Below are 13448 nucleotides of genomic sequence, written 5' to 3'. Positions count from 1 at the left end.
ATTGCAGCAAGAAAGGCATCTTTTCCTTTCCGTTTAGTTCCCTTTTCCTTTGCTCCCTTTTAACTGCTGCAGTTGTTCTGTATGTATTGTGGGTCTTCATGTCAGCCAAAGCAGAGATCTGTGCGCTGTGTAGCATCTTATCTTTGCTCTTGCCACAGTCCCTGTAGATGTGCAAGGATGTACATACTCACATACTGCTGTTAAGGTGAGTGTATTGGCGAGCTCTATAGTAGTAGAACAAAGGACATGAAAAAATCAACTTAGAAAGAAGAAAGGGTTATTGTGGCTCATATTTTCAGAGGTTTCAATCTATGTTCGCTTGACCATGCTTTGGGCCTGTGGTAGGGCAGAACATCATGGCAGGAACACATAGTGGGGGAAGTCCATTCACGCCAGGGCAGCCAAGGAGTGAGAGAAGCACATCCCAGGGACCTAAAATGTTCCCCTAAGTTACACCTCTTAATGATTCTGTGACTTTCCAATCAGACCAAGCTGAGGACCAAGCCTTTAACACGCTGGCCTTCAGAAGACATTTTATACCCTAACTATAGCAATGACCATTTAGACAAAGCCTCATCTTTAATGAATCATTCCCCTAACCTCTGTGTGGAAATGATGTTGTCATGTAATTCCACTCCAAGAGTAAGAAAAAGCAATGCCATAACACTGGGAGGAGTTGCTGATGCTAGTGGGAGGAATTAGTAAGGACTTTGAGAGTTCATTTTCCCCAGTTCTGGGAAATCTGAGGGACCTCATCTGGCCTGGTCCCCAGGTAAGTCTCCTGGATATCGGAATACCTCTCAGATTCACTTATATTTCTGGGAATTCTGTGCTTTCTTTTTTTGATAGTGAAACATCTCCAGGCAGTATGCTCATCTTCCCAGGAAACCTACAGTGTTGTATTTAGAAAGGGCCTTTTTCCCATTTATACATGTCCTTACTGTTTTCTTTTCCACTTAAAATACGGCTTTGGATGAGACATTGAACACAAAAATGGCAAGCCCTTGTTAGAAAGGGTAGTGCCATACCTAGATCTCTTCATTTTCAGAATGAATCTTGCATATCCCTGCAAAAGAAATCTGTAAATTAGACAAGGAGGTGTCAGTAGATAGAAAATACAACATAAACATATTATCGAAGGTACCTGGGAGAACAAAAGCTTAGGGGTCTTTTGTTGATATAAATATGTAGAGTTTTTTTGGAAAAAAACACTTCACCGTGTTCTGTGACACTATTTCTGTCTCCAGCATTCGAGTAACTCATACAGGCTTTGTTCTGGTGATTTATACTAGAAGCCTATAATAAAATGCAGCCTGAAATCATGCAGCTGGGTACCATTCATTTTTCTTCCACGGACAGTTCCAGAACTTAAAAAATTGCAGCAGACCAGGAAAAGCTTGTCCCTCCCAGGAATGGCATACCTGGGCATGGAGCTACCCTCTTGGGTTCCTCTGCTTTACAGCTTCGTTGTGATGCTGTGGGGGTTTCTAGGTGGGTTTTACGGCTATGAGAAAAAAATTTCCAGGGAAATATGGTCCGGGTTTAGGATCCAATAAAAAATAATACTCCCTTCTGTTTTGAATCAGAACCAATTGAGAAATCAAAATAGAAGTCAGACAGGTGGGGATGAACACATCAGTTTTGTTACTGATAAGAAAGCTTGATTGGCAAATGCAATTTAATATGTAGCCAAATGGTTTCTATGCGATACTTTTTATGTAAGTTGACCTCAGTTCTCCTGAATTGTAGGCCTTCATTTGTGAAGAAGAGCTTGTTTCTGTACAAAACTTAGCACGTGACCAGAACAGATCAAACTACATCACCTCTCTGGGACTGCTGATCAAAAAAATTCATACGGGCTTTGTTCTAATGATTTAGTGAAACTCCTGTGATAGAAATGCTCTGCTGAGGTGGCTGATGTTCAGTTCCCTTTCCCAAGTTGCTTGTCAGAAATGTCAGTCCCTTTTTGGGGATAAGAGAATATGGCGCAGCAAAGTTCTGCCACATAAGATCATGTGGCTGTGTGAGTGGATTCTCAAAAAGAGAAAGCATGAAGCCAGTTGTAGTGCTTGCATCATGTCTGGAAGGACTTGTGAGACACCTTGCTGGGTGGGTTCTCTGGAATTCTTTGTCCACAACATGAGAGTGTACTCGTGGTCTGTAAGACTAAGCAAGGCCCACCCCACTGGACCATCCGAGGCCTTTGGGATGGGCCTTGCTTAGCTGGCCACGTTTACATCTTCTCCGCTTCACATTCAGTATGTAAGGGGTGGAGGAAGAGTTGGGCATCTTCTCTACTGCAGCATCTTGGGGAATTTTTTCCCTTCATTCTTTTTTCAAATCTTGGCAAAGTTCAGAAATCACTTTGCCATTGGCATTCCAGAGACAAGCGTAGGCTTGGTGATTCTGGCAGAAGTAGTCAGGCTGGGCTCTTCAGAAGAGCATTCTGTTCCTCATGGCAGAGGGTTCTTGCTAGTGAGCCCGGTGCTCCCCAGCCTGCCATTTCTGGGTGCGTTGTTGTAACAAAGACTGGCACTGGAGCAGGTACATGAAGTATGAATCAAAATACATTAACATCCCCAGGAGCCCTACACAGTTCCTTTCCAGATTTTGATGCATGAATCTCCTTCCACAAGTACAGAAGCAAGAAGCATAATCAATTAAGAGTCTTTGTCATGCTCTGCATGTCAAGCTCTGTAGCTTCCTCACAGGAGACAGACAGGCAGAAATCTGTGGTCGTCAATCGTGTTTTGAATTTTCAGTGATATTTGCCAACTCATAGCCACTTCCCTCCCAGTGAATAAGATCAGGGGCTCCACCCCCAGTTGATAGGCAAAGAAATTGAGGGCCTGATTGATTTACCCAAGGATACAGGGAGGTCAGGAGCTCAGCTTAAAATAGATGTGAGAATTGCCTGGTTCCCATTCTTAGCATAAAGCACCAGACTGCATTTCTTTCTGCAATATTTGCTAATTATTCATCTCCAACAAAACATAACCAGAGAGTTTTTCCTTTATAGCTTCTTGCAAACCTTTAAGATGCCGGTAGTCACTCATCACATGTGCTTACTTCTCGCCGTCATCTAGCTGCCTCGTTTACTGATACCTTACTGCATATCCTCTTCTGTGCTTTACATCTCTGCCGAGAACTTGGTGTATAATGTGAAAGCACTTTATAAACTGGAAGCGGGATCTAGATTTTATTTGGTATTGTTATAATACTGATGTTATCCATCGTAAAATACGAACACAGAAACTTCTGTTTCACAGTGGCCGGTTGGGATGGGCAGGGAGGGGAGGTGGTAAACAGGTAACAGTCTCCTGAAACAGCATAAGTGGTATCTATATTCACAACAGTGGAACAATCACTGTAATGCTTTCAATCGTAGTTTCTTTTAGAGAAGCACAAATTGAGAAATCTGCATAGTGAAGCAAAAGAATGGAAGCATTAATAGAAAAATAGACATACAATTTTGGGGGAAGTTAAAGGTATTGTCAACTAGAAAAGATATAATTGATTATATGGTGTTTGTGTGTGGGCTTTATTTGATACAGACATTTTATTACAGAATTCCCTATTCACATATCTTTTTAACATGTTACTAAGAGGGTTGCACCATACTTTACTAACTATACCGTAATGTGTCCGGTAAGGACTTTATTGTACTTCTAACATGAGGAAAGGTAGATAGATAGATAGATAGATAGATGAATGATAGATAGATAGATAGATAGATAGATAGATAGATAGATTTAATTACCATATAGAGTATTTTCTTTTCTACAGTGACTTTTAGCAACAGGCAATGGAAGCTTCCAGTACCTGAGTAGATTATGAGTTAGCATCAGTTTAAACAGCACCTGCCCCTCCGGGCTCTGTATCCCCTCTTTGTAGTTAATATATTCCTTGAGATTTGTGTGGAAAGATCTCACGTCTCACCATCCTCACAGGTGGGAGAATTAGCTACCCCTTCTCTCCCCCTTCTTTGCATTTTTTATTTAGAAACAATTCATAGAAGGAATAGTACAGTGACTGTTGATCCTGCACCTAGGTTGTTCGGTGCCTCCTCTTTTGGATGAGCCATCTGAGAGTAACTTATAAACATCATAGCCTTTTTATCTCCGGATATTCTGATATCTGTCTCCTAGAACAACAATGCTCTCTTATATGGATCCCTGTATAATGGTCACACTCAGGACAGCTGACATTGATACACTATTCATATCTAAGTTTCCACATCTGTATCTGTATTAGCACTTATTTTCCCTCCAATCCAGTACCCAATCAAAGGTTACACATTGTATTCAGTTGTCATATCCCTATGATCTCATGTTTTGTTTCTTTCCTTTTCTCTTTCTCTTTTCCTCTTCCTCCCTATTGTCTTACTTTTCTCTCCTTTCTGAGACAAAATATCTGACACTCCAAGTTAAGGGAGGAAAGATTTAATTAGCTCACAGTTTCAAGAGGTTGCAGTCCCTAATTAGCTGGCTCCAAGGCAAGGTGGTTGGCAGACAGGCCTCACAGAGGAGAAACACTCATGGCTTGCAGAAAGTAGTAGAGCAACTAGGGTGGACCACAGCTCTTTCTATCCCTTTTACCTTATGCAGGCTGCTCATGGTGGGCAGCACTCACGGCCTTAATCCTAGTGCCCTTGAGTCTAGCATTGTGCCATGGATCAATTCCAGAATCACAAACTCTAGATCCAGCCACCTCTAAAAAAGTCCACCTCTGACAGCAGGGGTCTCTAGGGAGACAGCTAGACACAAGCCATAACACTCCCTGGCCTTCTCTCTGCCTTCTTCTTGCTTTTCATTTTCCCTTTCCCATTATACTGATAGTTTTTAAATATCTGGTCAGATATTTTATCTTGTTATCTATTGTTAAAGCAGAGTAGGAATTTTTCCCCTATGGAAGTTTGGCCTTGTTTTTTCCCCCTTGCTTTTCCTTTTAAATGCTGTGATTGCTTGGATTGGCAGGAAGGCTGGACAAGATGGTGTGTTCCTATTTGATATGTAAAATTAAAGATAATGTTGCCTTCCTTAAAAAAGATATCTGTGTTAATAAATTCTCCTGTGAAGATTGATGAACAGAACAGGTGTACTTTGGCTGGAATGACCTGTGTCTCTAAGAAGTTGCTTTGGTGTCCATAGGCCTTGTTCCAGCTTGTTCCACCATATCCATGCACCCTATGCTTTTCTTCTTTCGGATTTGCTGGGTTTAGGCCACTTGTTTCATTTCTCAGCAATAGGCAGATCCTTCAGCTTAATGCTAACCTTCCCATACAGAAGAAAATAGATCTCATTTGAGATCATTAGGGCATCTCAGTCATGAAATTAATGTTTCTTGGAAAACAATTTGTCATTCCCATCAAGTCATTCCAGGTATAGAGTCTCGTCGGTAAATTGTACAGCAGCTCAGAAAAAAAGACCAACTGTGTTTCAGTATGGGGCAGTTTAAAAGGGAGGAGCCTTCTTAGCATTTAAGTACTTTTTAAAGTTCTGAACAAGAGAAATGTAAATATTTGATGTTGAAGTAGAAGGAAATGTTTATTCATTAAACATCTTGGCCCCATCCCAAGGTTTTATTCACAATGAATAATTTTGTTGTTGACGGTAGTGTTTTTTTTAAAAAACTTCATTCCTTTGTTGCCTTCATCTATCTCTTCTTCATCAACTCACAAAATTTCAAAAGTAGCTACTTCCTTACAAGATGGGAAACCACGGATATGGTGGGCTACAGTGAGGTGAGGGTAATGGTGGGGTCAGTTAGCTGGTTTATAACGGTTTAGCTTGATAGAAGCGTGTTTCTTTCACCTGAGAATGAGAGCTTTTTCCAGACATTGACGAGCATGTGACATTACCCAGAACAATTTTGCTTCACTATAAAATAGAGAAAATGAAGCTGTGTGAGCTTCCTGACACATTAAGAAATATGGTGTCTGTTCCACTGGAGATAACACAGTAATTATCACAAAAGGTTTTGGTTATCATTTAAGGAGGAAATGTTATGTTGACATACTACATAATTTCAGCATCTGTTGTGCCTTACCTTGGACTGTAAATCCAGATAATGGATCTGTGGAGCTGCTTAGACCTTTCCTCGTTAGATTCCCTGGCCTCCTAAAAAAGTTTGTATGTTGGGAGTTTAACTGAGGTGAACACTTGCATTTACTAACACTTTCATTCCGAAACTAGTATTACTAAATGTCTACCAAGGTGCAGCTACTTTGTTTAATCTATAGGCAGGGTAATCTGTAAAATAACTGGTCTTCCCTTAGCGGTTAAGGAAACTAAAGCCTAGCAGAGCTTAGGTGATTTGCGGAAGAGTTCACAGCTACTAAATAGTAGGCGTGAGGGCTCATTTCAGGTCTCGCTGACTGTTTTACCTTAGTTTGTTTATTGTAAAAGTTTCCTCCAAGGTCAGGTTAATCACCACTGAGTAATGCCAGATTAATAACAACTGGGACTGCAACGGGAAAGAGAAAACAGACCAGTTAACCTACACACACAGTCTTGCATTTTACTGGTTGCCACATGTTCTGTAACCTTCCTGTCAAGGAACTAGTTAGTACTATAGTAGTTGGGCCACTGACTTCCAACCTCAAAGTGAAATCCAAAGAAGCCAGGTTGTGTCCTGTGAGAACTCCTTACCCAGGTCAGACCAGGCCCAGGACTGACTATGCCAAATGACTGACACAGTCTAGTAGTCCGTGGCAAGGAAGAGAGATGGTTCCAGTGCCCAAACGTACTTGTATGGGCTGCCTGTCTCCAGCCTTACGTGGTGGGAACTCTAGGCACTGGCGGTAGCCACGTGAACTTGCCGGGTAGGCCGAGACAGGAGGGTGCATCCTAGGTAGGAACATATTCTTTCCCTTGGTTCTGACCATGGGGATGGCATTGGCACAGTGGGCTGGGAATAGAGAGGCGCCCTTGGAGCTGAAAGACACGGAAACTGCTGACCACACCTCTCTTGTTTGACCAGGAAGTGTTGCCTAGGTGATGAGTACTTGGTTTTCTCCCCTTGTTAAAATAGGACTTAAATAAAAGAGGGAATGCCTGTGTTTCGACATAAAGGAATATACATATTTATGTGAATCTGTTCACATATATGTTTAATATGCACGTAAAACTAGTACTTCTTAATCACATTCTGGCCCCTCTAAATGTATTTACTCAGTGAAGATAGTAATTTTGGTGATGAAATTCCACTTTTAAAAATTGTCATAACTGTCCAGTTTCGGCATGCGTAATTATTACAGCACAAGAAGTTTTCCATTTGTTTTGGGTGAAAATAAAAGGACTCAGTGGGAAGTGGGTGGGGAGAGAGAATGGACCTTTTCTCTGCAGGAATGAAAATTTATCATGTGGTAACTTGCTTTGAATATGAATCAGAGGGAGTTTATACTTTGAAGCAAATTTATGACTAGCTGTAAGATAAAAGCCCACTTTATCGCTTTATTTTGACTTAATAAGTTTTAATTACTTTCTCTCCATAAATTAAAACAGTTACTGTGGTATAACCTAATTTTCAGATTTGTCATAAATATATAGCACAAACTTGACAGAATAATTGCCGTTCGGGATTTTTGGAAAACACTACCTTACAGTGTTTGTGTTAATGAGCTAGAGGAATTGTCAACTGTATTTTCATGTAGGATATCAGCCTGTCATGTCACCTGGACTTCGTAAGGATTTTCTGATGCTCACTGGACTTTTGGGTGCCATATAGCATTGTGGGCTCCCCAGTGGAGAACAAAGTAGGAAGGGCAGAGAAATGGTGTGAATTGCAGACTATTTTGAAAGACATACAGTTTTCTTCCTTGGAACCACATCCCAAAATATTTCCCAGTATAGGTCCCATGGTCTGGCTTCAGTAAATAGATTTCTTTTTAATCAGTAGATTTTCAGGCCAGACATGGTGTGGTGCATGCCTGTAATCCCAGCACTCAGGAGGCTGAGGCAGGAGGATCACTCAGAGTTCTCCAGCCTGAGCTACATAATGATTTCAAGGCCAGTCTGAACTGAGACCCCAACTCAAAAAAAAAATGTGAAATGCTCAAATACTAGAGAATACTTTTTTTAAAAACTTAAATAGATTATATAATCTCTATTCTGTTAATTTTCTTAGCAAATCTTTTCCTAGTGTTTAATGTAGATTTAGAGCTCAGTTCAAGTTAATCACAAATGTTCCTTAAAAATCAGTAGCATTTCAGAGTTCTCAGCTGCCAATATGTGAAGAAGGAACCCACAGCGTTTACAGTTTTATGTTGCCTGGTCGTACTTGAGGGAGGCAGCATTTCATGGTTGGTTAGTTATTTTTCAAAGGACATGTCCTATTTGCTGTGTAGTCCTGGCCCATTGTTTCCCAGATCTGGGCCTCCTGGTGCAGATCCCAGTGCCCAGGTCAGCTGGCTTCTGGCTGGGTTGGGCCGACAGGAGGCTCTGGCACAGGAACCTATGGGTTGTTTCTCCCGTCTGCCTCTGCCAATATCTCTGGTGGTGGCGGGGCCCACCATGGCTCCAGCGTTCGGGAGACAGATTGCCGTGTTTGCAGCCTCCTCTGGTGGCACCAATCCTCGCTCTCCACGTACAGTGCTTCTCCCCTGACCCTCCAGCCCTCGGATGACAGTAGGCTCCTGCTGTTGAGAACCTGCTGAGAAGGTCCTCAGTGGTTTCCTCTTCCCAATCAATACATTTTATAGCAGTTTTACTTTCATAGCGTACAGTCTTTTGGGCGTTGATAAAAGAAATGTTGTCACTCCGCTATCTCAGGTAATGTGTAATCAGCTTGCTGTTGTGTTTAGATGGTGGGGCAAAGAAGAATAAGGCAGGTGACTCAGTTGCCCTGAGAGAGCCGAGGCTGGTGTGGAGACAGTGCCCTGGGAGCTGAGAGGAAGGAACACCTAGACAGGGTGGTGGCGGGAAGGATCTCACGAGGAAGGTAACAGCTGAGCGTCTTGCCATCTGCCCAGATCCGGCATAAGCAGGTGAAGAAGGGCCTCACCATCAGCAGCTACTGTTTGTACAAAAGCACGTCTGAGGCTTGGCTACATGATAGTGCTGAGTTAGGGCCAGTGGAGGAAAAGGAAGCCACAGAAGCAGCAGGCTAGATCACCGAGGGCGGGAAGTTTCTGCTGAGCATTGGGACACATGCCTTGGGTGACTGAGAACGGTGGAGTAGTTTAGGTAGTGGAAGTTCATGAGCAGGTTGATCCCTTGAGACAGTCACCGTCCAGTGTCTCAGAAAGACACTGGAGGCAGAGGAGGCTTCCGGTTTAATGATCCTGGAGGATGTGGGAGGAAGGGGGAAAATGAAGATGCCTCAAGGCGTAGGATGTGTGGCGCTTGGAGAATTACCTGGATGTGTTTGGGGCTGTCCTCAAGTGATGGTCTGCCGCCGTACTCAGCGGTCAGCACGTGTTTGTTTGGTTAGGCTAAATGAGCCTCAGAGCTGGAAGATTTTCTCGAATTGGGGTCGCTGTACCTCCTTGGAGGTCTCGTGCACGTTTCTGGGTTGTTTACACTCTTATCCACTGGATGTATTTTAAGTGATGGTTGCAGCGCTGCTCATGTTTTACAAGCAAGCCAAGTACATGGTTCTTTCTGAAAACCACTCACTACTCCCACTCACCATCAGCAGCCTGAAACCCTGTTCAAGGCCACAGTCTGCCCAGTTTCTCTCTCGCGGTCATGAAAATTCCTGACCCTCCACCATCTGTTTATCTCATCTCCCACTTCTGCCTGTCACGGCTTTCTCATCTTCTGAGGAAATGCAATAGTTAACCTCCTAGTAGATAAACCGTTTGGTGAGCCTGGCTGAGGAGTCTAGCCACAGAACATCCTCTACTAATTGAGAAAACCTATAGGCCCACCCCCTACCAAACCTCCACAAGCCCGAGAGGACCGGGTGTCAGATTTCCAGGACGGTAAAAAGCACACAGTAGCTGCTGTCTGGAAGCTCAGGATCTGGAAACAGACCCGTAGAGATGGAATGCGGCAAGAAGTAAAACATTGGACAGCATCTGCCTTGTGTCGGGTAGGATGTGAGGTGCTGTTCTGGAGTTTTGGCTGCGTGGTGCTGGTAGCCCTGAGAGCTAAAACTAATACACTTTATACTGTGGAGATTCAAAATAGAGTGTAATGGTCCAGACCCTGGGTGAGGAGTCTGACTTCCTTAACAATAAAAAGAAAATGTGTCACCTTGCCTGTGCTTCCCTTATTATCTGTAAGATGAAGATCGTAGCAGTTTCTACCCAGACTGTAGGAAGCCCAAACGCCAACTGTAAGCGGTGTGCAGAGCATCCCTCCTGACACGTGCTAGTGCAGAGTGGGCGCTGCTGCGGATCACACCTTAGGCCAAAGGGAGGGTTCTAAAGGGCCAGTTGAAAAAGATGTGTGTGAGTTCCAAGGATCATCGGTCTCCTCCACATGAGAACCATCAGCATGACCCTGTGGTCCTTCGTAGTCACTCAAATTAATTACAAAGAACAGTCTGGTATGCCCCTTTGGTCACATTGCACCTCACATACAGAACACGCCGTTGTTACTTGGAGAACTTCCAGAGACAAGTAGAGGCCAGCAAGTAGCAAGTAACACTTTAAAGGATCACTTCTGTCTCCCTGAAACCTCTCACGAGTATGCATCGCCTTCCTCCTCCGCACTGGAGTTCCACACGCAGGAACCAAGCATCACATGCACTCTCAGATTCCGCATCGGCTGCAGGGATTTGAGGATACACAATAGCTCCCATCCACATGAGGCTTATAACCATCTGGAAATACAAGTGAGCAGTTCAGTGCACGGTGGTAAAAGCACGAACAGAAGTGGTAGAAGCTCACCCGGGGTACACAGGAAGGAGAAGGGTGGAGGCCGAAGAGAGGAGGTAACATCGCAGGTTTAGAAGGGAAAGGCCAGATCTATGGGTGTGTACAGGAGACCTGGACCAGGGTGTGCGGAGGGTCGTAGTAGACGATGAGGTTGAAGACGTAGGAGAGGGATAGATCGTGGGAGAGCTTGGCCTCTGTCCCAGGGCCTTTGGGAGCCATTGTAGCAGACAACAAAATGCCACCAGATCCATTTTTGCAGGATCACCCTAGTGTGGAAGATTAAAAAGCGTGTTGGAGATGGTGGTGGGTTTGTGTCACCACTGCAGATTCAGTGAGGGCAGGGACAAGGTCCTCCTTCTCCCTAGATCTCTAATGTTTAACATCACAGACATTCAAGAAATGTTTTGGAGCAAAGACGGTCTGAGTTGAATTTTCCAGCCCTGCATCCTCTCCTCGGAACATGCTGACCTGCACCTCCATCTGTCAGAAGCAGCTTGATTCAGATCATAATAAATTCTCTTTTCTTGGCATTCTTTTAACTGGCACTCTCTGTTTACTAGCCCCTCTGTGCGACTGTAGTGGGGTAGTGATTGATGCTTATAATTCTGACCCCGAGGCACTTCAAGCCCTCTAAATCATGAGAGAAAGATTAAAGTATATTCAGCATTGCGCTAATGTTTGTTTGTTTTACTGCACTCTTATTCTTTGGACACTGATGGTTTATCGAGTGCCGGTGTACCTAGACCCAGTGAGACTCTGTGATCACCCACAGCTCCAAACTCCCTCCAGGTGCCAAGCACAGGCAGTGGATTATGCATGCCCGCAAAGAAGCAATGACCTGAGTTCTCTTCAGACCAAGAAGGGGGAAGCAGCTTGGCCCCAGAGGGGCAGACTGAGCCAGAGTGAGAGTGGAAGCAGTGGTTAGAGAAATGGTGGGAGTGAGAAGGCAGAGTCGGAGCAGACCAAGCCCTCACCACAGCCCAGCCCCTGGAAGAGCACAGCACGGGGCCAGGACCCCATCCATGCTCCGGGTGCTGTGACCCCAGTCACCAGGCTAAGACTTGGAGGGATTCCCCACCAGCACTGTTTGTATTGCAGTAACTGCTGTTGGGTGAAATGGCACACATTAGCAAGTAAAAACACCAATAATGGGAGCATCGTGTTCCCCACACACATCTCTTCTGAAAACCGTTTTTGCAGTGGAGCTGACCAGGTTATTAGGCTCAGAGTGAAGAACTCAGAATAGAAGCTGTGAGATAGTATCATTTGAAACCTGGGTTCCGAAAGGGAAGGGTGGTAATGTTGTCACCAGGGGTAGATGTGTGTGTGCTTCTCTTGGGGGTCGTGTGTTGCACTAAATAGAGACTCCTCTTACATTTTGGCGTAGTTTATTCTTGAAACCTGTGTCTCATCCGTCAGTTTGCGCCTCTCCACCCCCGAGAGCTAGTCTGTGAAGCACGGAGACTGCTTCTCACCCCTCAGGGCTGTCAGAACTAGCTTCATCATTTGCCACCCTGGGCAAGTCTCGTAGTCAACTTTGAGTCTTAGTTTTTCTTTTTCTGAAATGTTGAAATAATACTAACTTCTTCATAGCGTTGGTATAAAGCTGAAATAGAACAGTGAATGTGAAATACGCTTCCCTTGAAAGCCTGATCTATGTAAGTAGTAGATAAAAATACTAATATATACGTCATATGTGTGATATTAGATGAGTTAAATATGCTAAAGAACGTTATAAATATTGTAATGAAGTAGAGACACAGATCTTACCCATCAGCACATTCTCACAAATCCCCCCAAAGTGGAATGGCAAGAACTATGTATTGAGTCCCTGCAATAGGATGTTCTGGATGTTCTGTGCTCTGCTCTGTCCGCTTGATTCTGCAAGGTAGGTGCTAACTCCCTCGTACAGACGTGAGGGAACTGACCCTCCTTATCCTCTCACATGTTAGCTGTCTGTGTTTAGCTGGTTCCAGACTCACAAAGGTGCCAAGAACTGCTCGTGTCCTCCGGGGCTGGGACATTTCTTAGCCATCTCTTGGCCCAGCATAGACCAGAGGGGATACTGTGGTCCAGAGGAGACCTAGGGACACCAGGAGCTCCTACACACACACAAGTGGGACAGGAATGTGGCTCTGACACCCAGTCATAGTCCCAGGCAGAGAACGGAGGTGACAGGGCCACATCCCCAGGTCTTGAAGAAATGCTTGTGGCATTTCTCAGGAATTCAGTTGTGTTCTGTTAGTAATGCCACCACTCTCAGGCTCAAGGGTGCCACCAGTGCCTGACCATTTACCCGTCCCTAGGTGGCTTGTGGAGCTACCTGTGGGATCCCCATCTCAGGAGCCCCTGCCCCGCATGCTGCCTCTGCCCCTGGCTCTGTGTGCACAGGGAGTGAGCAGAGATCTGTGCCATGTAGTTACCGCTCCTCGGAAGCCCTTCTAGGACTCTTCCTAACTTTGATGCCAGCTATTGGGGTGAAGAGTCCCCAGTGCAGCCGCTAATGAAGTGCCCACAGGACCCCCTGCCACGTGCACGTTCCTTTTTATATCACTTTCCTGATTCACAAACAGCTGTGAACCAGAGCTGCCCGCGCAGAGAAATAGAGCTAGTGCCTGCCAAA

The 13448-nt window shown here is 44.5% G+C and overlaps 1 protein-coding gene across 1 annotated transcript in view; it reads left to right on the top strand.

Moving 5' to 3' along the window:
• Positions 1–13448, top strand: part of Gatb (glutamyl-tRNA(Gln) amidotransferase, subunit B) — an 83629-nt gene that overhangs the window by 14560 nt on the left and 55621 nt on the right. The gene's annotated exons all lie outside the window — the stretch shown is intronic.

This window comes from Chinchilla lanigera, unplaced genomic scaffold, assembly GCF_000276665.1.
Source record: "Chinchilla lanigera isolate Chin_1 unplaced genomic scaffold, ChiLan1.0 scaffold00070, whole genome shotgun sequence".
In the NCBI taxonomy this organism is placed as follows: domain Eukaryota; kingdom Metazoa; phylum Chordata; class Mammalia; order Rodentia; family Chinchillidae; genus Chinchilla; species Chinchilla lanigera.
This window is presented reverse-complemented; position numbering and strand designations above follow the sequence as displayed.